This window comes from Amphibalanus amphitrite, unplaced genomic scaffold (assembly GCF_019059575.1).
Source record: "Amphibalanus amphitrite isolate SeventyFive unplaced genomic scaffold, NRLGWU_Aamphi_draft 000163F_arrow, whole genome shotgun sequence".
Taxonomy (NCBI): domain Eukaryota; kingdom Metazoa; phylum Arthropoda; class Thecostraca; order Balanomorpha; family Balanidae; genus Amphibalanus; species Amphibalanus amphitrite.
In genome coordinates, this window is record NW_024881658.1 from 584,449 (window position 1) to 610,247 (window position 25,799).

At 49.6% G+C, this 25,799-nt stretch overlaps 1 protein-coding gene across 1 annotated transcript in view; it reads left to right on the forward strand.

Moving 5' to 3' along the window:
- Nucleotides 1–11,949: 11,949 nt before the first annotated feature.
- LOC122383431 (transcriptional activator cubitus interruptus-like) overlaps nt 11,950–25,799 on the forward strand; it is a 132,204-nt gene continuing 118,354 nt past the window's right edge. The window contains exon 1 of the mRNA XM_043369825.1: nt 11,950–12,178. The gene's annotated coding sequence lies outside the window, so the exon portion shown is untranslated. The remainder of the gene's footprint in view (nt 12,179–25,799) is intronic.

Sequence of the window (25,799 nt, forward strand, 5' to 3'; positions counted from 1 at the left end):
CATAATTCCGCCTGATTCCGACTGCACCGCTGGACACTACACTGCGGCGAGCGACCCCGCTGTCAGACTCGGGCCGAACGCACCCCCTCCCCTACCCCCACTCCAGCTGTGGAGGGTGAGGGTATTCACCGCATCAAACCTACAGGCCGCCTGGACCCTTATCTTGAGACCAATAGTACATGGTAAGAGCTATTGATGTCCAATGCGGGTAATTCGGATTCCGATACCAGATCAAATACCAACAAAAACCATGGGAAAATACCACAAACCGAGGGAACTTGGGAAAACGGACGAGACGCCAACTTTTTACCAATTTAAGAGCATCTTGAGCATTTCTAACATTCATAATACCAACACAATATAAAAAATATAAGATATCTAGGTATGTAGTACTACATTGGCATCGGTTTGGTATCGGTATTCCAAGAAGCTGGTGTCCGATTCACATTTTCAGTAAGAGAATAGTGGGATATGCATGGAAACAGAGCATATACACAATATGTAAAAGGCGGTCTTGGGCGCTGAGACGGGCCATACCCCCAACAAGTTTTCTCCAAGTTCTAAATCTTTACGTCGGATCTCGATTTCTTACGCACTAATGTGTATTTTAAAACAAACTTCTTCATGAAAGTTGTAGGTTTTCGTTTTATCCTCGAATACGGAAAAACCGAAAATTTCTGTCGATTTCTGGCGCTGTGGGGGGGGGGGACATTTGCACCAACTGCCCCCACCCCTTCCCCCGGACCCGCCAGTGAAATTGGAAAATGAACTCTGAAGGACTTGCAGGACAATATCCGAAAAAACGCATTGCGATTGTTTGGGAAAACTTCAATCGCTTGACAGATTAAGACCACAAAGGAAAAATCCAAGTGGACCCAATAAAGAGATAAACATGACGGAATGACACTGTAAGTGCGAGAGCTGCTGTCATACGCTGTGAAAAGGTAAAAGAAACCTAGAAAGAAACATAGAAAAAAAAAACGCTGGCCGTGATACTGACAAAATCAGGCCAGAAGAGTGTAAGGCAGGCTCACACAAGTGGGTACCTAATGTGCAGGCTGGAAGATGCGTGTTTGCGGGGAGAGCTGCGGTCGGCATCTATACCAAAATGGTTATACCTATGTACATGTTGCAGGCACTTTAGAAAATCAGTCATTTTATAAAATGCCTCGGCATTTTGCAAAATGCCTGATTTTCCAGGCTTTTTGCAAAAAGCCTAGGCATTTTACAAAATGACTGACTCTCCAGTCATTTTGCAAAATGCCTAGGCATTTTACAAAATACCTAGCCATTTTACAAAATGACTGAGCAGCGTGTTGTAGATACGAGTACCTAATTATATACGTTTTGGTAGCGTGTAGGTGGACCGAGGAGTCCAGCATTATGACCAGAGGAGTCCAGCAGTGGGAAGTCCATACCTACTTCTCTCTATTTTGAGAAGTGCAGGCCCGCGACATTTCCAACCCCCACGTCAGCGACGCTGCTGGATTTAAAATGATCGATCTGGAGCGTCAACAAACGACTGGCCCTATGCCGGCCTGTATCTGTAAAACCATTAGAGGTCGCGAGGATTCGATCCCACACACTTAGGCGTTAGTGTCTTCTGAAACCAACGCTCTCGTCCTACGCCAAGCGACCTGATGATTCTCCCGATGTGGAGCTTGATATTTTTAACTGGGACCATGCAAGTAGGTACTCAAAGCTGTCAAACAAAGACACAATCAAACAAAGACTACACTCATTCGTTTACATGTAATTGTACATCAACCGGGCCTGCCTATTGACTAGGGCCGGTCTCCGGCTGGTTTTGTTAGGTCTAGTTTCAGGCAGAACGTGAACGGCGTTGATGTACTTGGGAGTTTTTACAGCGTTAACTAAACAATGCTTTATGCTACAGCCGAGTCTGCAACTCAACCAGGTCGTTACTCAGCATTGTCGTCATCACAGAGCTTCAAATCGATCAGCTACAGGCTGAACACGTACAGGACTCGTGGGTTTAAGCGGTAGGTTTTGCACCTAGAAAATTTGGTGTACTTCAGGCTATATCTTCGTCGTCTTAAGCTTTTAAGTGTTGAAGATGCGATCGACTTGTTGGGTAACAAGCCGGCCATGATCGTGTAAAATGGCTTCATCGTAGATCGATTAGTTTCTGAGATATAACCGGATATGTAAAAGTGCAAAACCTAACGCTTAATCTCGCGAGACCTGTACCTATAGGGTATAGGAAGACGTCCAAAAACTTTGGCCATAGTATCTGTAGTGGGATCTACGTTCCATGCTGGTCAGGCATTTTGCAAAATGCCTAGTCATTTTGTAAAATGGCTAGCCATTTTGAAAAAAGCCTGGTTGCGTTCAGTCATTTTTCAAACAGCCGTCTTTTTGTAAAATGCCTAGGCATTTTACAAAATGACTGATTTTCTAAAGTGCCTGCAACATACATACTACCCAAGTCCTGGCGTTTGCGGCCGTCAGAAACCCTCCCCGGCCGACACCGCCGCGCTTAACCCACCGCTTATCAGGCGCGCAGCTGCCGCCAGCGCTTCGCCGAACGGCTTGCTTCAGCACTGATTGCATCCGCGGACACTCTGCTTGCGGCTTAATTGGAATTTATCCGACTTAATTAGGCCAGCCTCTTTTGTAAGTCATAACAAAGCGGCCATGATGAGAGTGGACGACCGATCAGATACAGACCGCTGCCCGATCGGGCGCAGAGGCGGTTTCAGCGCCGGCAGAGGCGACTATAGGCTGCAACTGTGGTATGCAGTAGTGTGGGTAGCAAACAAACACACTGTGTTGTTAAAGCTACTTGTAAAAATAATTCGTGATTGAGTCTCCATGTAGAAATGCCCAAGGCTGTCAGACCTGTAAGGGCGCAAGCTGTATTTATAACTTAGGTATATTTTTACAGCGCTATGGCATTACAATGTTAGAACGACTTTCGTATCCTTACACATTTGAGCCTCAGCGATATGCACATTTCGGAAAATAATTCCCGTGGGAATTTTAATACATTATGCGATAAATGATTGCTGAATCGGCGGTGATGAGCTTCAGTGCAAAGATGGCGATCGAGGCGTATCGCTTTGCCTCCCACCCTATTAACGCCTTCGCCAAAACACGATATTAGCCGAATATGGAGCACAGGTGCAGTTGTTTGGGGTATTCGGTTAGTGCAATGAATGTAAGGTCAATAGGAGCGATGTTCGCATGGAGCCGACATAAGAATTAAGATCATATAGGAGTTGTGAGTTCACAACTAAATGTACCTATTGCAGGTTACTATTTGACATGCGTATGAGGTGGTTTGCCGTTAGCTTATTGACCGGAGCGCATTGTTCGTTTTCTGTTGTTAGAGAAAAAGAGCGATGCAATGATCGAAACAGTAGATACTCTAAATTCTAAAATATAAAATGTTTACGTCAACTCTTCGAATCTTGGGACTATGGGAGACTTCAGACACCCACAAGACATCGTTCTTATAATCCGAACTTTTTCAGTGAACGTTTCTGGTCATACTGGCTGATCCTACGACTTTGATAATTATTTTTTTCACGTTTGATACCTAAGTCTGAACTCCTTTCAGTGTCTAATCCGACAGCCCGTCGGCATTTTTACTCCTCAATTATTCACGACTGGTGAGTGATTTATCTGCTACTGTCGTATTAGTGTCAGCCGACATATCGATTGCTCGCTTCAATGGACACTGTCGCTTTGAAGCCTGAAATATTTATCTTTGATAACTTCGAATAAAATCTTGTGTTTGCGTCTCGAATGCCGTTGATTAGCAGTCTTCAGTGCCTCGTCTGTCTTGTATAGAGTTTAATAGCAAGGATTTGTGGTCGATACTAGAGAGCATATTTTATCCTTGAGGTTCATGTAGTTGTTAGGCCAAAGGCAGCGTCTCCATTTGGTAGGTGTATTGGAGCTTCCACAAGCAGCAGCGGCAGCAGCAGCAGCACAGCAGCACCCGCGCGTGGCGGCTCCCCGGCTCCGAATGACCGCCGCCCCCGGCTGCGGCCGTGACCCCGCGCCGCCGGTGGCAGCGGCGCGCCCAGCGGGAGGCGGTCCGCAGTGGCGCGCCCAGCAGCGCGCCGAGAGGTGGCACCGGGCACACAGTGCACTAACACATCCTAACACACCTCCCCCCTAAATAAAATGTCTCTTATTCTCTGCACTGTAAAGCACCGCGATGAAATGGCTGCTTCGACCACCGGCAAGGCCGCGATCAGCTGCAGCTGTGGCATCAGCTGCTCGGTCTGCGGCGTTGCAGTCGGTGACGTCTGCTCTCGCGACGTTCGTGCTGGTGACGTCCGCTCTGGTGACGTCTGCGCCGGCGACATCTGGTACTGGTGACGTCTGCGCCGGCGACGGCGTCGAAAATCGAGCGCCGCATCTGCACCTCAGCGATGGGACGCCAACTCGCGCTTCACCCCCTCGAGGTTCAGGCCTGCCGACGACACATTAGCTCAGAACATGTCGCACACTTTGGTCACACACAACCGAACAAGTCTGACGTGTGTTTGTTTATGAATATTACTACGGCAAATTGCACAGAGATGCTGAAGGATTGACAATGACATTAAATGCAATCACTCACAAGCGTATTCACAGGTCGGGGTACCTTACCGGAGGCCGGGATACCCTCCCGTATCGTGTGACATATGGACTCGAAGTTTGTCCTGGTTGTTGTGCGCTGGCTGTCTCGTCAGGTATCCACGCGAAGGTCGGAAACGAGCTGTCCGCTTCTAACACCATGCTCGGTTCTTTGCTCTCAGTTTGCTTGTTTTGATCGGACTGCCCCCTGCTGGCGCTTCGGATCGCCGGAGGAGCATCTGGGACGTGCGTCTCTCTGATCCTGTAAGTGACACCTTCTTCAACGGTACCCTGTTTTTGCACCACCGTCGCTGGACCTTTGTAGTACAGCGCCAGCTTCTGCTGGCCTCCAACGTTGGCAGTATGGTCTCTAACCCACACTTTTTGACCTGGAAGGTATGAAATCTCTCGTGATGACTCGCTCCGTGCTTCTGTCATATCGGAAGCGGCCTCATTGATATTTTCACGTACCTTTGCGTAGGCAACCCTGAGTTGACGAAGCTTGTTGTCGACATAGGTATCGACCATTGACAGGTCGCGGCGTGCACCGAACAGCTCGTCGATTGGCAATCGAGCTTCGCGTCCATGTACCAAGAAAAACGGTGTGAACCCTGTTACCGAGTGTTTGGACGTGTTGTAAGCAAATGTCAGAGATGCCAAGTGATCGTCCCAGTCTGATCCAAGTGGCTTGATGAATTTTGAGGTCATGTCTTTGAGCGTGCGGTTAAATCGCTCTACCATGCCATCGCTCTCCGGCCGGTACGGTGATGTCCGAGTCTTTTCTATGCCAAGGCGCTTGCAAAGGGACTGAAAGACTGCAGACTCAAACTGCCGCCCTTGATCGCTGTGGAGTCGTTCTGGCACTCCTTGTCTCAGTACCATGTCGAGGAGACACTCGGACACGGTCTCAGCGGTCTGGTTCGGCATGGCATAGGTGAAGACGTATTTGGTAAAGTAGTCCATTGCTACCAGAGCGTACCTGTTTCCACGCGCAGACATGGGCATTCCAGTGATATCGATGGCCACCCTTTCGAATGGCCTCGAGTAGCTGTCTGTTCGCAGCGCAGCCTGCATCTTTGGTGTCGGGCGACCTCGGCGCTGGCAGACCTCGCAGGATTCGCAGTAGTGCGAGACGTCTTTCGACATTCCCGGCCAGAAGAACCTCGCTTCTACTTTTTCGAGCGTTCGAGCGGTTCCCAAGTGCCCAGCGGTCTCATCATCATGCAGCATTTTCAATACAACGTCGCGGTACGTTCGAGGGAGGAGTAACACCGGTTCCTTTCCCTCGACACGACGCTGTAGTTTCACGACACCCTGCTCCATTGTCAGATGGTCGAACAACCGAGCCATCGTGCGCAGATTCTTGTTTCTTTTTCTCAATTCCTTCCTTGGAGGGAGGTGACCTGCTTTTAGCCACTTTTGGACCTCACCGAAGACCGGATCGAGCTCTTGCTCACGCCGTAAGATTTCGACGTCTATTCCGCTCGTGGCTTCGTCACGGGTCGTGGCCATGAGTTCGTTGACTTCCTCCTCCTTCTGGTCGACTACTGGCCTGGACAGGGCATCAGCATTTCCATTATCACTGCCCTTTCGGTACAGCACATTAAAGTCATACGTACTCAGCTCGACAGCCCATCTTCCCCGTCGTCCTGTGGCATCCCCGTCGACATTAATCGAGCAGGGGACGTTCTTCAGCGGCTTGTGATCGGTCAGCACCGTGAACGATGTTGCGGCCAGGTACTGACGGAAGTGTCTGATTGCCCAAACTATCGCCCACAGTTCTTTGTCATAAGTGGGCCATCGGCGTTTACTCTTGCTTAGTACCTTGCTCGCATAAGCCACCACCTTCTCCTCACCGTCGACCGTCTCAGTCAAAACCGCTCCGACTGCGGAATTCGATGCGTCGGTTGCGAGTTTAAATTCTCCTTTGCATGTCGGCAAAGCCAGAATCGGGGAAGATGTCAGTTTGTCTTTGATGCTTTCGAAGCTTTCGGTTAGCTCCTGGGTCCATTCAATGTCGCCTTTTTTCTCTGCGGCTTCTCTAATGGGTCTCACGAGGTCAGAGTAGTTGGGGACAAATCGGGAGTAATATCCCGCAAGTCCCAGGAAACTTTTCAGATCGTCGGCCTTCTGTGGTTGCGGCCAGTTACGCACCTTGTCGACGTTTCCCGGGTCTGGTTGCACGCCAGCCTTTCCCACCTTGTGTCCAAGGAACACCACCTCATCTCGTGCGAGGCAACATTTTCGGGGTTTTAGCTTCATCTTCGCTGCTCTGATCCTTTCAAAAACTTCCTCCAAGTTCTTCAGATGAGCCTGTTCTGTCTCTCCGAAGACGATGATGTCGTCTATGTAAACGAGACAGCTCTTGGAGTCCACTCCAGCCAAAACCAGCTCCATTAGTCGCTGGAACGTGGCTCCAGCGTTCTTGAGGCCGAAGGGCATGGCTCGGAACTGATGCAGTCCTTTTCCTGTGCTGAAGGCCGTTTTCTCGCGGTCCTCCTCAGCCAGTTCTACCTGCCAGTACCCTGATGCCATGTCGAGTGTGGAGAAAATCTTTGCTCCTGCGAGACTGTCGAGACTTTCGTCGATGCGTGGGAGTGGAACCGGCAAGCTCTGAGTTACTGCGTTCACTGCTCTGAGGTCGACGCAGAACCTGAAGCTGCCGTCTTTTTTCTTGGCCAAAACAATTGGTGAACGCCAGGGACTCGAACTTTCCTCGATTACTCCTTCTTTGAGCATCTTTTCTTTCTGCCGTTCGACTTCCTCCCGGAGTTTCATCGGAATCCTGCGGAGATTCTGGCGTACTGGCGCTGCATCGCCAGTTTCGATACGGTGCTGGAGCACCGTTGTCTTCCCGATATCTACGTCGTTTTTGCTAAAGATGTCACTGTACCGCGTCACCAGACGTTTCAATGAGGCTTTTCCACCCTCAGACAGGACTGTGGCGTCGATGTGGAGGTTGGAGATGAGTTCATCGAGCGTCCCAGCGCAGGGCTCCGCTGAGGCGGTAGCGGCGCTGGGCACGTCGTACACACCTTCTCCATTTTCCTCGATTGTGAACAGAGTGCCGATCTCAGTGCCAGGTGGGATCGTGACCGCCTGTGTTCCGACGTTGGTTATTTGGACGGGAATCGTCGCCTCTTCAGACACTGACCCGATGATACGGGGAATCCTCCATTCCTGATTGTTTCCCACAGGTAAGGGCTCCATCACCCCCTGCCAGGTGGTCTCACGAGTAATTTTTACGCCACCGTTTGGTATTTCGACCATCATCGGAGCGAGCTGTTTTGATCTGGCGGGTACCGTGATCGCAGTGCATGTAACCACTCGGGATCGATGTGGTCGCAGCTCTGCGTACGTAGGGAGAGGAATCTCCAGGTCACCGATCCTGAAAACTCCCGATCTGTCGTCCAGGATCGTTTTGTGCTGGCAGCAGAAATCTCTTCCCAGCACCACCTGGTAGATTAAACCGGGGATCACCATCATGGTTTGGATGAACTGTCTTGTCTGGACCTGGAACGTGACCTCGGCTTGACTGCTAACAGTTATCTTCTCTCCACCTGCCTGTGTGATGGCTCCAAAAGCCCCTTTACGGAATAATGTTTTGTGGATCGCTGTCTGGGCGAAATCCTGGCTTATCATGGACGCATCGGCGCCTGAGTCGACAAGGGCCCACACCCCTCTTCCTTCAACCTCGATTTTGACTACCGATGCTCGTTTAGGGCTGCTTAGCTCTTTCTCCTCTCTGACTGATGCCCGCCCAGCAGCACCAGTCAACGGTCGTTTCCCTGATGCGTACTCTGCTGTGTTGTGGCTGAAGGCTGGATTCCCGTGGCGTCATTTTGTTTCCAACAGTCGGCAGCCCAGTGTCCTTGTTTCCCACAATTCAGGCATGTCATCCCGAACCTATTGCGTGGGGTGCTCGAATTACCGACGCCACCCGCTGCTACCGGCGTTCTCCAGCATGCAGATATCAAGTGGCCATGCCGTCCGCAGCCCAGACAGCAAACACCTGGCGAGATCGCTCTTGGTGTTGTCCCTGGCTGCGTGCGTCGCTTCACCAGCTGCGGACAGTCGCGCTTGAAGTGGGCGGTATCGCCGCACTGGTAACAAGCGCCCTGTCGGCTGCTGTTTGACGGTTGGTCTCTGATCATCTGAGTCTTTAGCCCGCTCAGCTCGCTCTGAAGCTCTCCTATCATGGTCAGGATTTCTGTTATCTGGTCACCCTCCGTATGCTGGTTTTCTCTGGTAGAAACGATCGCTGCTGCGTCGTGTCCGTAAGACGACCGCATAGCAGTCAGAGTGAGGTCCTTTTCTAACAGTTTTTGAGCGACCTCCTCTGCTTTTTGGAGAGTTGACGCCGTATCGTCGTTATGTAGCTTCTCCTGGAGCTTTAGGTCGGTCAGGCCGCACAGAAAATGCTCCAATGCTATTTGTTCAAGGTCCTTGCTGGACAGTCCCGGGTTTGCAGTGTGTGTGAGCCTACGGACGCGATTGGCGAACGCTTCCGTGTTTTCACCGGGCAGCTGACGCACCTGACGCAGCTCTGCGTGTGCCCTACGTGTATCGGCGCTGACTCCAAATTTCTTCTGTAGCTCTCCTTTCAGCTTCTCGTAGTTGTTTCTATCATCCCTGTCTAATTTCCCGCAAACGTCCAGCGCAGCGCCATCCAACAAGTCAAGCAAGGCAGCTGCTAGTTTTGTCTCGTCCAAGTCACCAAAACGCGTCTCAAAACGGGAAATCCACGTTTCCCAGTTCTCCTCCTTGCGACCGCTAAATTTTGTTGTGTTGTGAATTCTCATGTATAGTTCGCTCGCCATTTTGGGCAGTGTACGGTCGATGGTTAATTGATATGATCGTATCGTCCAACGATACGGGATGAAATAGCAGAACGTGCTAGTTTGAAAATCGTGTCGTACAACGACCACGTTATGAGGCTATGAGCTGCGAGCGCCCCCAGCGCCTCAATACGATTTAATATAAACTTAGGTACCTATTGTAATCGACCTGAAATTAACAAAGCTGTGTCGATAACGACTACACCCTCTCCAATTTCAGGTCAATATCTAAAAGCACCTGTATCGAAAATCGACACCATCAGTGCTGTAAAAAGAAGCACATGAGCAAACCCTCTTTTTATGATAGTGGGAGCGTAAATTTGCTTACCTTGACCGCGCCAATGTTAGGCCAAAGGCAGCGTCTCCATTTGGTAGGTGTATTGGAGCTTCCACAAGCAGCAGCGGCAGCAGCAGCAGCACAGCAGCACCCGCGCGTGGCGGCTCCCCGGCTCCGAATGACCGCCGCCCCCGGCTGCGGCCGTGACCCCGCGCCGCCGGTGGCAGCGGCGCGCCCAGCGGGAGGCGGTCCGCAGTGGCGCGCCCAGCAGCGCGCCGAGAGGTGGCACCGGGCACACAGTGCACTAACACATCCTAACATAGTTTTTTCTTGCATATAAATAGGTTTTTCATAAGCAGTTTAGGTTTAGATATTTGGTTTTTCATGTTAAAAAAAAAAAACACTGTAAAAACTCACCAAAACCGCCTTTGAACCTTAACTCTGAACCCTTTATATACAATGATGATTGATGTGCAAACCCTTCCAACTTTCAATCCTTTCATAATTGTAAAGAAGTCAATCAAATGGTTGTCGGTGACCGCATGTGTCCACACAAATATTGCCTTGAGTGGTATTATTTTCATCCGTGTCACCCCAAACGCGTTTTGCTGCACCCGACATTTTAACGCCGTTGCGCTATTACATCCATTTCATTTGTGCCAGTGACCCATTCTTTCTCGGCGTATTGGACAAGGGGCTTAAAGACTGGCTGTACGAGTTCAATTTATTTGACTCTAAGTGATCATATAAGAAGAAACAGCGAATTTGCCAAGCTAGATATTAGCCGTTTTCACGACGGCCATCTGGTACACATTTGGTGCACATCTAGTACAGATTAGGTGCAGATTTGGTCAAATCAGGTTCAGTGTGTCTCTTAGCAGCTATCAGCTAGGGTTGCACTAATTGCTTATATGCATGCTTTGTCATATTATCAGAGAGCATCATCGATTAAAACACTGAAGTAAATTTATAAAATGAAGATATTTGCTGTAAAAGAAATTAGGTGCAGATTTGGTCAAATCAGGTGCCTTCGCCGGATAGCCCGTCGTGAAAACGGCTATTACGTCTATATGATGCAAAAGCCTTGGAACCCGAGGTCTGGAAACCTTAGCCGAAAATGTCCGGAATGCGTCTGTGAAATATTAACTTTTAAACGACGGCTATCTGGTACACATTTGGTTCACATTTGGCGCAGATTTGGTCAAATTAGGTTCATTGTGTTTCTTAGAAGCTATCAGCTTCAGATGTATGTGCAGTTGCTTATATAAATGCTTTTTCAAATTATCATACATTGTTCGAACTTAAAACACTGAAATCAATTCTTGATGTGAATATATTTCCGGTGAAGGAGATTTGGTGCAGAGTTGGTCAAACTTGGTGCATTCACCAGATTAACCGTCGTAAAAACGGCTAGTATCCACTAAACACCGAGATGGCGTCATTGGGGCTCCGTGTGATGTGACCACAGCAGCATCCGTCAAATTTTTATCGAAGCCGATGGCGTCAGGCGTGGGAGGTGGACGTCGCGCCAGTCAGTCAGTGAGCGGCGTGGAATCCCGCCCAGCTCTCCGTTCCGATCATTCGAGTGCAGTTCCAGCTTTCTTACGAGCTACCTTACGGTCTAGCCTGGCATCTGAACTCAGGTCCTTGTTGGACTAGTCAATTCTAAATACAACCTTCTGCGCCCTTCCAGCTCCGTCAACTCCGATCAAAACTCAGCTTGATATATGTCTGTTCTGATCGCTGTCCTCCACCCTTCATGTCAGTTACGCCCGCAGCCCCTACCCTTCCAGCCAGCTAGCTCGCAGCCTCCAACGCCCTTTTAGTTGGCTTCTATCGCAGCCATCTGCCCTTCCAGCCAGCTCCTATAACAGCCCTCTGCCCTTTCAGCCAGCCCCTATCACAGCCCTCTGCCCTTTCAGCCAGCCCCTATCGCAGCCCTCCGCCCTGTCAGCCAGCTCCTATCACAGCTCTGCCGTCCGATCAGAACTCTATTAGGCCTATGTTTTTGTGTAAGCAACAGACATCTGCCACTCCAGCCAGCTCTGCCCGCAGGCCTCTACTTTTCTATAGCTCGTATCACAGCCCTCCGCTGTCCAGCCAGCTCGTCTCACAGCCCTGCCGTCTCCCGGGCCGGCGCGTCGGCGCGGCGACGGCGGCTGCACTGGTGCCGGCCGGGGCTGCGGGCGGGGCTCGCCGGCCGCTCGGCGCCGCTCGCTGTGCGCCGACGGGCTCCAGTGCGTCTCGGCTGCGCGAGCCGACTGCGCGCCGCCGTCTCGACCGGCCGCGACCGCCAGTGGTGACAGTGTGACAGCGCGCTCTGTGACAGTGACCGGGGTGACACCGTGTCGTCCCCAGGAGCGCCGGCTGAGCAGAGTGGACCGAACGGGCCGCCGCCGGAGCGCCATGTAGGCGGAGCGGAGTGGCATTCCTCTGCGCCGGCCCCGCTGTTTAGCGATCCCCAACGCCGGTAAGCGGCCGCCCGTACCGGCCTCTAATGTCTGTTTGTGGCCGCCGCCTCGGCCGGAAATTATATTCATTTTCACCTGAGAGTGTTGTCAGTAATGGGAGGGATGATATGGAGCGGGCTTTCCTGAAAAGGAGCTCCATTCTGGGTAAAATTGAGATATTTGCTGGTGTTGTATATCTAACAGGGGTCTGTTACATGACTGGTAAAACGCTGGTCAGCCTAACACAGCGACGGAGGCGGCTGATATGCTAATAACCGCATTATACACCAACCCCCAATCGGAATATACATCAAGGCTTATTTGCATCCGCAAGCACATTCCAGGAGGGAAACATCGCCGGCTTCTATCATTTCAGTGGACGGACAAATCTCAGCTTCCTTAAGGTGAACAACAGACTGTTTGAGCCGCCGCCTCTGTGTAATGTGTATGCGAGAGCAGTCACCATGCTTCACTCGGCGCTACACTTCTATTTTTTCTGTATTACTCGTTCTGAGACTGCCCTGCGTTTTCACTGTCTGTATGGTCTGTCTCACTCGATTGTCTCTTTCGTGATCTGCTTGTAACAAGCCTTACTTACCTAATGGGGAAGTGATCAGGTAAGTGTCAGGATATCTTCTCGAAAACCGCCAGGAACTAGTGACCAAATCAGAATGTTGATGGAGGAGTGCGCTGACTGTGACCAGCATTTGATGCGGATGCGATGCGGGGTGCACGTCGCATGGTCTAGAAACCAAAAGCGGGACCATGCGCCGCTCAGCTTGCCTATCCAGCCTCCCACAACAAGATGATGGCAGCACTGAGAGCTCAACCCAAGCTCAGTTTCATGAAAAATTCAATAGATTTCATTATATAATTTATCTTCAAGTTCCGCAATGGCGGATCAGGAAATTTAGGGTTAGACGTTGAGGCGGACAGAGCCCGAAAAAAATATTTCGCAATTTCCATAAGCTCTTTGAACCTCACCGCCATATGCGTTGTTGTGCCACTTAAAGCAAACTCGTCTTATGGCAGCCGACAGGCTTTCTTACAGATGGTTACAGGTTTTAGAAAAGCTGCTCAATGTCGGACATGGCAGGATAGACAGTCTCCATATACATTCTTGTTCCTCACCTGGGGTAGGTAAGTGGAAGGGGATCCACCAATAAACTTACTGGAAACACGCAAATGCTGTGTTGTAAAATAGAAATTATGCCATATAGGTGTGGAGACGACTCTATTTCTTACAAAAATATGAGCGGGGCCGGGATGCATATTCAGATAAAATGCATATTGATACCAATAAAAAGTGTTTATAAGTTATTGCTCAATATGAATGAATATGAATGGCTACGATTCTTAATCTTTATATTCAATATGAATGATCCAGTTGGTCAAATGTGAGTAGGTAACTGGGCTGCACGCATAAATTCCGATCAAGTTTTGCAATTTTGAAATTTTCCTTTCATCAAATGTGACTGCTCTTTCGAGCTCATCTTTTTTTTAGTGGCCGCAACTTTTCCATCAAGCATCGCGCGGCTGTATTCGGCGGCGGGAAATTTCATTAGGCTTTCTTTTCTTATTATGTTTGTATCGCTTTAAATGAAAACATGCATATGAGAACTATCAAACGACGTTTATTGGGGACGTTTTGTTGTGATGCTTGCTAGAGACTCTGCGTAATATTTCGTGTTTAAAGCATTTTGTTTCATTTTGTATGTACATTTTTTGTATTTAGGTATGCTGGCTAAAAACTAACTTATTCACTTAGCTTATTCTCTGATAGCACTGGTGATGTCGTGCACATCATTTTCATTGATCGTTTTTATTCATCAAGTCACATTTATTCCAGAAGGCTATTAATTTTCCAGTACTGCATTTGTTTGCATTCATGATCATGAGACGTTCCGGGTTATGTCTGTGAACATTGCATCGGCTGTATGTAAATGTGTCGGGTGTCGTTATTCATCGTTTGATCTATGCTACGAGTGACTACTTCTTATTGGTTAGGTATGAGCGAATAAGCTTTTTCGTAATCAAGTAGTCGAATGACATTACATGCGTACCGATGGAGCTCACCATGCATTACTCACTCGATAAAAATCGCCTCATGAACTTATTCCACGCATGTCAAATATCTTGGGATGACTGGTGGCTTCGAAAGATCGACATGAGCATTGGGCATTGGAGTAGTCAGACCATGAGACCCCTTAATGTGAGAATAATCATGCACATAACAGATGACATATTGCAAATTCGAACAGGACTGTGTTTTACATTTCCAGGTGTCGTGAGCTATCGCAAACGCTGAATCCTGAGCATGTGTCCAGGACAAGCTCTCGCACTCATTATACCGTGTTGGAGCAGCGTTGAAGCATGCTGCGATATTTGTTCTTGACTGGAACGTGAAGACACCGATTTTTGCCTCGTCAGTGAAGCCTGACACTTGCTGGCTTATGCTCGTTTGTATTTGAGTCGGCCCTCTAGGTAGGCTGGTGCAAGATTACTTGTTTGGTGCTGACTCCCCTGCAAAAAAGAAATTATGCAAAAATATTTGCCCGCCTATTTAATTTAAGGTAGAAGTAGTAGTAGTATTACTTTATTGAAAGTCATCCACTAAACAAGTGGCTATTACGGCCTTCTCGTTAATAAAATATGGGTCACAAAGTGCAGGATAAAAGACACACTCGCTCCCTAAACGCGCTAACAATAAACATGAAACCAGGGCCCAATCTTACCAAATGCCGTGAATGCGCATTCACGGCATTTGGTAACATTCAGAGCTATTCCACATTCACTTATTCATTCGTTCAGGCAACATTCCTAATCATTAAATTCCTAATAATTCCTAATAATCAAAATCATTGGACAAGATTAGCGGGATGTAAATAAAAAGGATGTCATTGATATCAGTGCCGTTAACTCCGGTAAGTGCTGCCAAATCCTATTCACGGCATTGGTAAGATTGGGCCCTGGAGCACATTAAAAAAGCGTATATGTAAAACATGAAACCATGCACGACGTCACCACCGCAGCTTCCCGTTCACGATTTATGGGTCACGGACAGGTGACAAATGGGCCCTCAGGGCACGCCTGAACCGCGGACCTCTCAGACTTCGTACTGATAGCGGTGGCCGGTTCATGAGGTGTGGTGAGCGATAGATAAACCGGCGCCGACCCGCCTCAGAGCGAATGGATGGGATGTGTATGTAGGAGCCCGTCCTGCCTGGTGGTGCGGGTGTGGTCGGGACGGTCACGGTTGGAGCAGATCTGACGGGCGATGCATTCGAGCTAGCCCGAGGATAGGATTTTGTCTAGGAGGCAAAGGGATTGGTATTGGAAAAGCTGAGATGAGTCGAGCCACCCCAGCCTGCCCCGCACGTCCGACACCCGGTCAAATTTTCGTTTTCCCGCTATCACACGGGCCGCGTAGTTGAAAAGCTTTTGAATGGCTGCGAGGTTGCCAGCGCTGCCGTTGCCGTACACGGGCAGGCAGTAGCGAACGTGCGAGGCGGCCAGGGCGGTGACTATCTCAGGGAGAGTGTCAGGGGGAGGAAGTGGCGGATATGGGATAGGGCAGTGAGGATGCCGCAGCACCTTCGCGAGACTGTCCTCACGTGCGCGTCCCATGACAAGTGTTGGTCGAAGACCACGCCAAAATTTTGACTTCAGGACTGGGCGTCAGACATGTGTCCTTGTTACGGAGCGAGCGAAGCGAGCGGAGTCTCGTACTGAATTAAGGGAAAATCCTGAGTATGAGCGGCCGGCCGGCCGTGGGGACGCTCTTCAAAAGCTAATATCTTAGGAACGGGACATCCGATTGACAAGCGGTCTTCTTTACTGAATGTCACTTGGACGTAAAAGTTCTGTGGTGTGATGGCTACCATGCGTTCTTGCCAACCACCGCACGTGGCGCGTGGTAAAGTTGGACATTTTTTAAGAACCCCCAAAATCGCAACCTCAATAACGGCACAACGGTTGGGCCGATTGAATTGAAACTCGGTACACAGTTAGGTCTCCATCAGATAATTCATCTGCATGTGTTAAGGTTGGGGTGCTACAGCACGTGCGCACGTGCAGGGGGCGCTCCCAGATCTCGAGAACGGCTGGGCCGATTGCGCTCAAATTTGGTACACGGTTGGGGACCAGTTAGTAGGGTGCCGTGCAAAAGTCAGTTTGGACCCCGCTTGCACGTGCGCACGTGCAGTGTGCCGCTTCCAGATCTCGAGAACGGCTAGGCCGATTGCGCTGAAATTTGGCACATCGCTAAAGACCGGTTAGTAGGGTGCAGTGCAAAAGTTAGTTGGAGGTACCCCTCGCAATTTCGCACGTGCAAGGCCCATCCTCTCGCTCGCTCCGTTGGTCGCCCGAAAGGCGTTTTACTGGTACCTAATTTTGATTGGTGAGATGCTACGCAAATTTTGTCTGGAGCCGAATGTAATGAGCTCGAACTTGCTTACGTTAACTTTTAAGCCATTTGAATGGAAATAGTCGCCAAGAGAGGACATAGCACGTTCCATGCGCGATGCAAGCGCTGGTAACGCAGGTCCGCCGTTTATACCAGTATATGTATGTAATGTTCATTGAAATGTTGCGCTCCTTAGCAATCGTACCTACATACAGTAAACGCCTGGTCAAAGTCAGGTCAAAGGGTTCAAAATTTTCACTTAAATCAGCTTCAACAAAATGTTTTAACAGACGCAGACCTGACAGTACTACAGGTGGATAACTGCTTAACTCTATCCTGGCGACGTGTAGATTAGAAAACATTTGAATAAACCACATTTGAAGTTATTACGTCATCACTGGGCTCAGTTTTGATAGTAAAATAATGGAGCTAATTGGTCTGCATTTTAACATGCTCTATTGAGTTTAGGTTCAGTCGTGATAACTAATCTAGCTCTTGCAAACATTTCTTTATGTATGAGCTTTTAAGGAGCTTGCTTTTTCTTTTCTAAAAAAAAAAAAAAAAACTTCTAAAACAATGACGTCAAACTTAGGCTGGTCCCGTAGCTCAGTTGGTAGAGCGTTGGACTCCGCGTGGTGAGAGCACGCGTTACCGGTTACAACAGTCCGGGTTCGAAGCGCGACGGGCGCTTGACATTTATGGGCCTCCTGACAGGTATGGTTGCGGTTGGTGGCAGGCCGTAGCCAGGTGAAGTCAGTGAGGGGACCGGCCGTGCGCGGCTATGTGCGCACGTTAAACTTTGGACTCTAAATTCTGCCATAGAACTGGAATTGCGAGATCGGAGGGTAGAGGGCAGAGTCACCGCAACAAGCTTCGCTTAGCGGTGGCTTTGTCCTTGTGAATCCTTCCCATCACAAGGTTCGGACTAAAATTATAAAAAACTTGGTAATTTTGCAAAACCCGAATAGAGACCTTGCATAGGTACTCAATCTAGGCAATCAATGAGATAGCATGCTTTCGTTCGTAGAAAGATGGCAAATGTTGAATTCCTTAAAAGAGCTAGAACTATCCGCTGGCGGATCTAAGGGCAATTGAGGCAAATGTCCCAAATGTTTTTGGGAATTTGGAGATTCTTCCTCGGGGAATCCCCCCCCCCCCCAGTCCAAGACCGCCTTTATGGATCCGTCTATGGAACTTTCTGGGTTAAAAACATTGGTGATGAGGAATAAAGGGATACAGCATCCAACGAAGGTGACATATTTTAGTAGGACTCTAAAAACGATGCTGCGTTGTTGTTGCACGTTTTAATCACCCGTAAAAGTAAAACGAGCCCGAGACGTGTAGATGGCTGCCGATGTTGTTTTGCCTGCATGCAGAGAGCTGTAAATAGCAATCTTTACTGCAATGCGACATTGTTAACCCGCGCCCCGTAGGGCTACCGGCGGACCCTACCACCCGTAGGGGGGGGGGCCGTTTCGGCCCCCCCCTAAGATCTCGGAAAGTTACCGGCCGATTTTCAAAATTCAAACGGCGTTTGATAGCCCTACCCGGGAACTACCTTGTGACCAAATTTCATTGACCTAGGTCAAACCGATGACGTCACAGGTCAGGTCAAATGTCAGATTTTCACCGTTCACAGGCAATTCAAGAAATGTGCTGTGAAATCGAGTAAATTGGTAATTTATTGAAAACCATCGATGGCATATTGTTCGTCAAACACATACTTTGCTATCTGAGGTCACTGATACCAGGTCAGGTCACAGCGAGGTCAGGTCACCGGGGGTCACAATATGAATGTGTCGTGTGATACATGTTTTATGGTCCATTTTACATGACAAATGCGATTATGTGGGTTAGGCAGCCTTTGGGGCCAGCCTAGGTCACGTTTTGGTGAAGGTCAGGTCAAGGTCAGGTCAAATTAGGTCAAATTTCAAAGTTGATATTTTTGCATAAAATGGGTATCCATTCGATGCAGCTCGTCACAGGGAGTCTAATGGTGGTCTTTGTTTTGCTCTACGAGTTCTAGAATTGCCAAAAATTGAGTTTGAAAATTTGACGTCATCATTTTTGAACAGTTTTTTCGCTATAACTTGGCCAAAAAACGAGGTATCGATCTGAAATTTGGTATGTAGATAGAAGATGGTAGGTACTATCACATATATTCCGGTTTTTTCGAAACTCAAAAAACTTTTTGGATTTTTTGGCTAATATATCTAAAAAAATGCTTTTTTGATTTTTGGGGATCAAAACTCAAAAATTTCAAAAATCCGAGATAGCAGTTTTGTAGCCCTGTTAATTCTACACCTTTTATGTCTTGATCATTTTTCTGTATCTTCAAAGCTGTAGGCCTGACAGGTCTTCTCGCGAAGGTCTTTTTTCGGTCGAAAATGACAGAACATGACGTCACTCTGACGTCATTTGTGGCCAACCTATCACAGCCTCTGGAAAAATTTTTGGTCACAATGTGTAAAATTGATGCCCGGAGGGGTCCTGAAAGTTTGGTGGCGATATCTCCAGCCGTTTAGGAGATATCGACCGAAAAGGACAGGGGGGGGGGCCGTTTCGGCCCCCCCCCTACGGGGCGCGGGGGTTTATTTTTCACTATAACTTGAAAAATAAACATATAATGCACTCGTGTCTGCACCCAATCAACACCAGCATGCCCTTGTCACTTGCGAAAATCTCGCGGAGAGGCTGCGCGCTGCGCAGCGCCGTCGGCCGTCTGTCCGACGCGCCGGACCGTTTACACGGCGTGTCGGAGCCGGCCGGCCGGGCGTTTAGTATGATTGATGTGCCGGCCGGGGCGGCCGCACCTCTGTCGGCTGCAGCTGCGCCCCTGAACAGAAGCGGCCCGGCGGCCCGATTAAGATGTGGCGCCCGATACGGCGCTGCCATGTCTCGGCCGTGTCGCGGCGCGGCGGTAAAAATCGTCAGCCACCGCGCGACACGCCGCGCCCGCCCGCCGGGATCACGGACAGCCTGACGGACGGAGAGGGGGCTAGTGGGCGGTGCAGCGCCGTGGCTGGAAAGACGTGCGATTGAACGGACACGCTGCTGATTTTGATACGCTGTCCTGTTACTGCTGTTCTATCTTTAGTGTCGATAGGTCGGTTTAGGGTGGAGTAAATGATGATGCTGATGATGTTCGTTGTTTATGGTGATGATGCCCCGCATCCTGACACTCAGCTGAAGGAGACCGACACCTCCGTCACGGTTGTCGCTCACCGGGGTGTGAAAGCGTCACTTATCGTTACGGCGTCACGTCACGGCGCGGTCGGCGGCGGCTGATGAGACGGTATGCAGTGACACGGCTGACGCCGCCTGGCGGCGCAAGCACCACAATTGGCCGATGATTGAGTTCCTCTGAAAGTGGCACATGCCCACATGCACACAACTCGCAACCGGTAATGCTGAGGCACACCTTCGAAAATTATACCTGCGTGAGCAACAAGGGTGCTGTTGTGTCAAGTCATTGCGGCGCCAAGCGGACAGCCGCAATTATGCAGCAATAAAATTACCGTACACAATCATTGCATTACATTTGATAGCCCGCTGAAAATGTGATAGAAGACATCGTTTCGTGTTGTTAATGACCGGGCTAATGACCATGGAAAATAATCATTTCCTGGGCCGGGCCTCACCACTCGTGGTGTCGGAACGTAAGCTGTGTACGTGACGACAGCTGCGTCACGCTGGCCGGACGTCATCTGAGCGCCGTAACGTCACGGGTCACGCCACCGAGACGGCGGACGGCGCCGGCTGAGCGGGCGGGTCCGCGGGGCGGACCGGGGCGGTTTGATGCATCACCTGATCCTCCCTGTCAGTCCTGCCGAGTCAGCGCGGCTGCGTTCCGCTCGACTGGCCGCCTCTCTCTCTCTCTCTCTCTCTCTCTCTCTCTCTCTCTCTCTCTCTCTCTCTCTCTCTCTCTCTCTCTCTCTCTCTCTCTCTCTCTTCTCTCTCTATCCCTCTCTCTCTCCCTCCCCCTCTCCCACCCCCTCTCCCTCTCTCTCTCTCTCGTTCTCTCTATCTTCACTTTCGAGACTTGCCAGAACAGTGATCTGGATTGTGGATACTTACCACAATAAACGGTGTTGTATCATTCGCTGCCGATGCACAACTGACTGAGATGCCCAGGTGTTACATACATACCTTTTCAACGTTGTTACCGTCGTTTCATTCATCACCGTTTTAAGCGATTCTCACTTCCATGCCGCGTCCGTCAGTTGGCGGGTCCGATCCTTGGGTCCCAACTGCCGTGAAGACAGCCACTGTGGCTCGTTTCACCGATCATGTGCTGATTTTGGACTCGAATAGATACAGCTGGATTTTGTTGCTCTGAATTATGCATTGACGCGTTTCCGCTCCATCATATTTTGGCATTGTTCGCCTCTCCAGGCAGGGTTGAGGCGCCGTTGTCCGTCGATGCATGACTGGTGTCGCTGCTTGCTTTGAACGACGCGGCAGCCTCAGCTACCACTTGGTCCATTGGATATAGCGTTTAGTTCAGGCGTCACAACTGTCCGTCGGTCGTCCGTCCGTCCGTCCGTCCGTCTGTCTGCCCGTCTTTCTATCCGTCCGTCCGTCCGTCCGTCCGTCCATCCGTCCGTCCGTCCGTCCATCCGTCCGTCCGTCCGTCCGTCCACCTGGGCTCAGCTCGCGTGAGCCCGGCTCGAGTGATGCCATCTGCCGCGCGGTCTGTCGGCGCCGCCACCGCCGCGCCACCAGGTCCGGTAATTACCGCCGTTTGCAATGGTTTTTGCCGGGCCGCTCGTTAGACGCCCACTATCGGCCCGTCGCCATTGTCCGATACAATCGGCTGCCATTTGTAAAACGGCCGGCGAGGTGACACTCTGTCTCGGCCATGGCTGGCTGCACGGGTCCGGGCGCAGGCGGTCTGTTTGGGAATGATACCTAAAGCTCAATGAAGCTTCCTCAACCGAGTATACCGAACCTTCCCTGTTTCCTCGCACCGATTGGCGAGGGCTAGGGATTCATAGTAACTGGGACTTCCTCGCGGTTGTCGGAGTCTTCGTGACACGATAGGCAGTTCCATGACGGATGTGGGCCCAGTGAAGAATGCGATCACACATTGTAATTGAGCTACCAGTGTTTGATCGACAAGGCCGTGCTTACAGGTGCAGATTCTGCTGTGCATGTTTTCCTATTCCGAAGTCACGGTTTTCCTTGAGAGTCATTGTATCGCTGCTTTACTTCACATAAGGTAAACTCATGTTTATCACCGCCTTATGTATTTATTTGTAAGATCATGAAAGATTCACCTGATGGTATCAAATTGTTTCTTTGATGTGTTGGCCAGTTTCTTGAGTTCACTCTGGTAGATAAAATGTACCTAACCAGACTAGAATATGTGAAGGCTGTATGGGGTAGCGGGCAATAGTAAAAACATTATTGCCTGATGTGGCATCATTCTAGCCGGGGGGTAAAGACCATAGCATGCTTTATTGCCCTCGGCTACGTTTACCTTACCAAGCAGTATTGCCCTCGGCTACGCCTGGGGCAGTAATGCTTGCTAAGGTCTTCGCCCGAGGGCTACAGTGGCGTCAAAGAAAATAATATTTTTTCTTATTGCCCCTACTTCATGTAGCATTCATTTTATTACATGGCCCATCCCTTATCGTTAATAAATAACGCTAAAGTTTTAGCGGCCCAGAAGAAAATTGAAAAAGGATAAAACACGGGCGATTTCTATTGCCCGTTGCCATGGTGTCAGTAACAAAAATATGTAGTCCCTCAGAAAAATGTGAAAATTCAATTGAAGTCAACAGTCAAAATTATCATGTATTCAGTATCCATTACGAGTCATATCTTCTACGTTCTTCTGTATACCGTATATACCTATAGGTATACAAAATAAAATGGAAGCATGCCATTCGTCGCTGCGCTGATCCTATGACAATATTTCGTTATTTTCTTTTTACCACTTCTTTAATTCGCTGGTTGGGCTTGTGTAGCCATGCTATGTTGTGTCGGGAAAGCTGCTATCATGCAATTCAAGTTACAAAAGAAAGTTTTCTTGGCACGAAGTTTCGTGACAGCTGACACCATCGTGGATGACAACCAATTACCTGAAAAATGTCGATATTTAACTCCTAACCTGAGTCTGCACCGGATGTATTTTTTTTTAATAGATGCATGTAGCGTGTTTGAGGGAATAAGTCCTAAACAGCATTTCTGTTGCCTGATCACTAGCCGGCTTCCACTCACCCGCTGGTTGGTTGTGTTAGGCTCTGTGGAAGCCAGCCTCCAGTGCACACTATTGCAAATGTTGTACCTACCATTAACCATAGTGAACAGATTTAGACGCCTCACACGGATATAGTGTGTCCGGCTGTCGGTTATTGTATGTGCGGAGGCTATTTTGAACTCCTTGTTTGGCATGGTTATTCTAATTCGACTTCATTCATTTCTCCGTACCGCCGACCGGGGAAAGGCTTTCTGTGTCTTGACATTTTTATGTCGCCCAACACCAGAGTTTTTCGTTCTTTAGTCCACTGTTTCCGCCTGTCAGGGTGCACATTGTCTGTTCAACCCAAATATGTGCAGACATAATTACGCCGTGTCCAATTTGGACGAAAAACCATCGATCGCGTACCTGCGAGCGCAAAGAAGTGCAGATTTTGCGATCGAACACGGATTAAGACAGCTATCCGGCTGCCATCTCAATTATTTACCGATGCCAATGGTGATAGTGTAAATGGTAAACCATGTTGACGGTGTATCAGGCACTTAGTGGGCGCTGTCTGTCGGTATTTTTAGCTCACCGCAGTGGCGCGGGAACCGGGGGGGCTAGGGGGGGCTGAGCCCCCCCAGCTTTTCGGCTGGGGGGGCTCGTAATGCATTTGAGCCCCCCCAGCTGGAGGAATCGAAATCGGAAATCTACCAACATAATTTCATAGATTCATACATAGGCGTGGGAACCGGGGGAGGGGGTGGGGGAAGCTTGCCCCCACAACTCTGCGGCCGTGGGGGCGGTGCCCCACAACGTTTCATGAGGCCAGGAACCGTTGGGCAGCTTGTCCTCCCCAAATTAGGGGTTGTGGGTCACAAAGGAAGAAAGTATGGAAGTGAAAAATCCACCTATTTCACTGGCTCGGCAACTCATTTGGCAGATTAAAACCTTTACTCCAGGTTGCCAAAACGATAGTTTCTTCACTCAGCTGAGACGGAATACCTCACTTTTTGAAAATATTTTCGTTTTTTTTTTGTTGTTGAAAAGGCCAAGGTCTGAAAAATAAGTGGCCTAAAACCGGTGAGAAAACTAGATTTGGGGGTACCCTAGGTTGATTTCTATTATGGTTCAGCCCCCCAGTCTGGAAGAAGTTCCCGCGCCACTGCGGCTATCCGTTCGAAACACCACCTGCGTGTAGCGGCACTGGGTGACCCTCTGGTCAGCCAGACGACGAAGTGCAGCTATTTTCATCCTTCCATGGGGCGCGGGGACCGTTAGCTGAAGCGGACCGGCCAGCAGCGATAACACCCCGGTTCCTGGAAGAGGGCCGAAAACAGGGACCAAATGGTGTCAGAGCACGGGACAGCTGCTCGGCTGCTACTATTAAAATTATTATTCTGTGGGCTGAGACAGTAATTTTTTTTTCGGACGCGTGATGGGCGGCGGATGGCGGGCGAAATGTCCCCTGTCGGAGGCCTAGTTGTCAGTGCCGGTCGACCAGCCCATTCTCTCTCTCCCTCTCTCTTTCTCTCTCTCTCTCTCTCTCTCTCTCTCTCTCTCTCTCTCTCTCTCTCTCTCTCTCTCTCTCTCTCTCTCTCTCTCTCTCTCTCTCTCTCTCTCTCTCTCTCTCTCTCTCTCTCTCTCTCTCTCTCTCTCTCTCTGTTCTCTCTATTTCTCTCTCCCTCTCTCTCTCTCTCTCTCTCTCTCTCTCTCTCTCTCTCTCTCTCTCTCACACACTCTTTCTTTTTTGTCTGCCCATCTTTATTCTTCCCCGCATGGCGAGACGTTAAAACACGGCGGAAGGCATCTGGCCGCCTCGATGGCACGAAAGTCGGAGGAACTTTCAGAAACCATTTGCCTTAGGCAGCCATACCCAATGTGGAGTGCCATGATATGATACTCTCTTAGTAAATCCACATGGAAACGACAATAATTATATATATGAAGGGGTCATTCTTTTATATTAACCTGGTTTACATAGCATATTTGACGAGGCTCTAGCTCGTTAATTTGGCGATAATTTCGATGCAGTGGTCTTCAAATATTTAGAGGGGATCATTTTGTAAATTGTTCAGCACCATTGGCATCTTTTGCAACATCACGGACGGAGATATAAGCTTGCAACAAACCCTATGTAAACGCGTCTATTCAGCTTGTAGGCACTTGAGTGTGTGGTACACCGCAGTTCCCTGCCTCGTAAATTACACCGCACTGACTCGTTGTTCTGCGGGACAGCATACGTCACAGGCGTCCGCTGCGCCTGCAAGTCCCTCCAACTTTTCGGCTGGGGGGGCTTGTAATGTATTTGAGCCCCCCCCCCCCCAGCTGGAGGAATCGAAATCGGAAATCTACCAACATAATTTCATAGATTCATACATAGGCGCGGGAACCGGGAGAGGGGGCAGAGGGGGAAGCTTGCCCCCACAACTCTGGGGCCGTGGGGGCGGTGCCCCACAACTTTTCATGAGTCCAGGAACCGTTGGGGCAGCTTGTCCTCCCCAAATTAGGGGTTGTGGGTCACAAAGGAAGAAAGCATGTAAGTGAAAAATCCACCTCTTTCACTGGCTCGGCAACTCATTGGCAGATTAAAACCTTTATTCCAGGTTGCCAAAACGGCAGTTTCTTCACTCAGCTGAGACGGAATACCTCACTTTTTTGCAAATATTTTCGTTTTTTTTTTTTCGTTGAAAAGGCCAAGGTCTGAAAAATAAGTGGCCTAAAACCGGTGAGAAAACTAGATTGGGGGTACCCTAGGTTGATCTCTATTATGGTTGAGCCCACCCAGTCTTGAAGATGTTCCCGCGCCACTGGCTCACCGAGTCAGTCTGTGGGCTTCTGGCGAGGGCAGGCGGTCAGTACCGGCCATTCGCTTCGCCAACTACCCTATAAGATCACGCCATCACCGCCAACGCCTCGACCAGACCGCACCGCCCTCGCCCAAAAATCGCTCGGAACGGCCGCCCTGAAATTGACGCTGAGTGACGGGCGGCTCGCGGTGTCGGGCGCTCCTGTGAGCCGGGCACGGGCCCTGTTCAATTACCCGTTC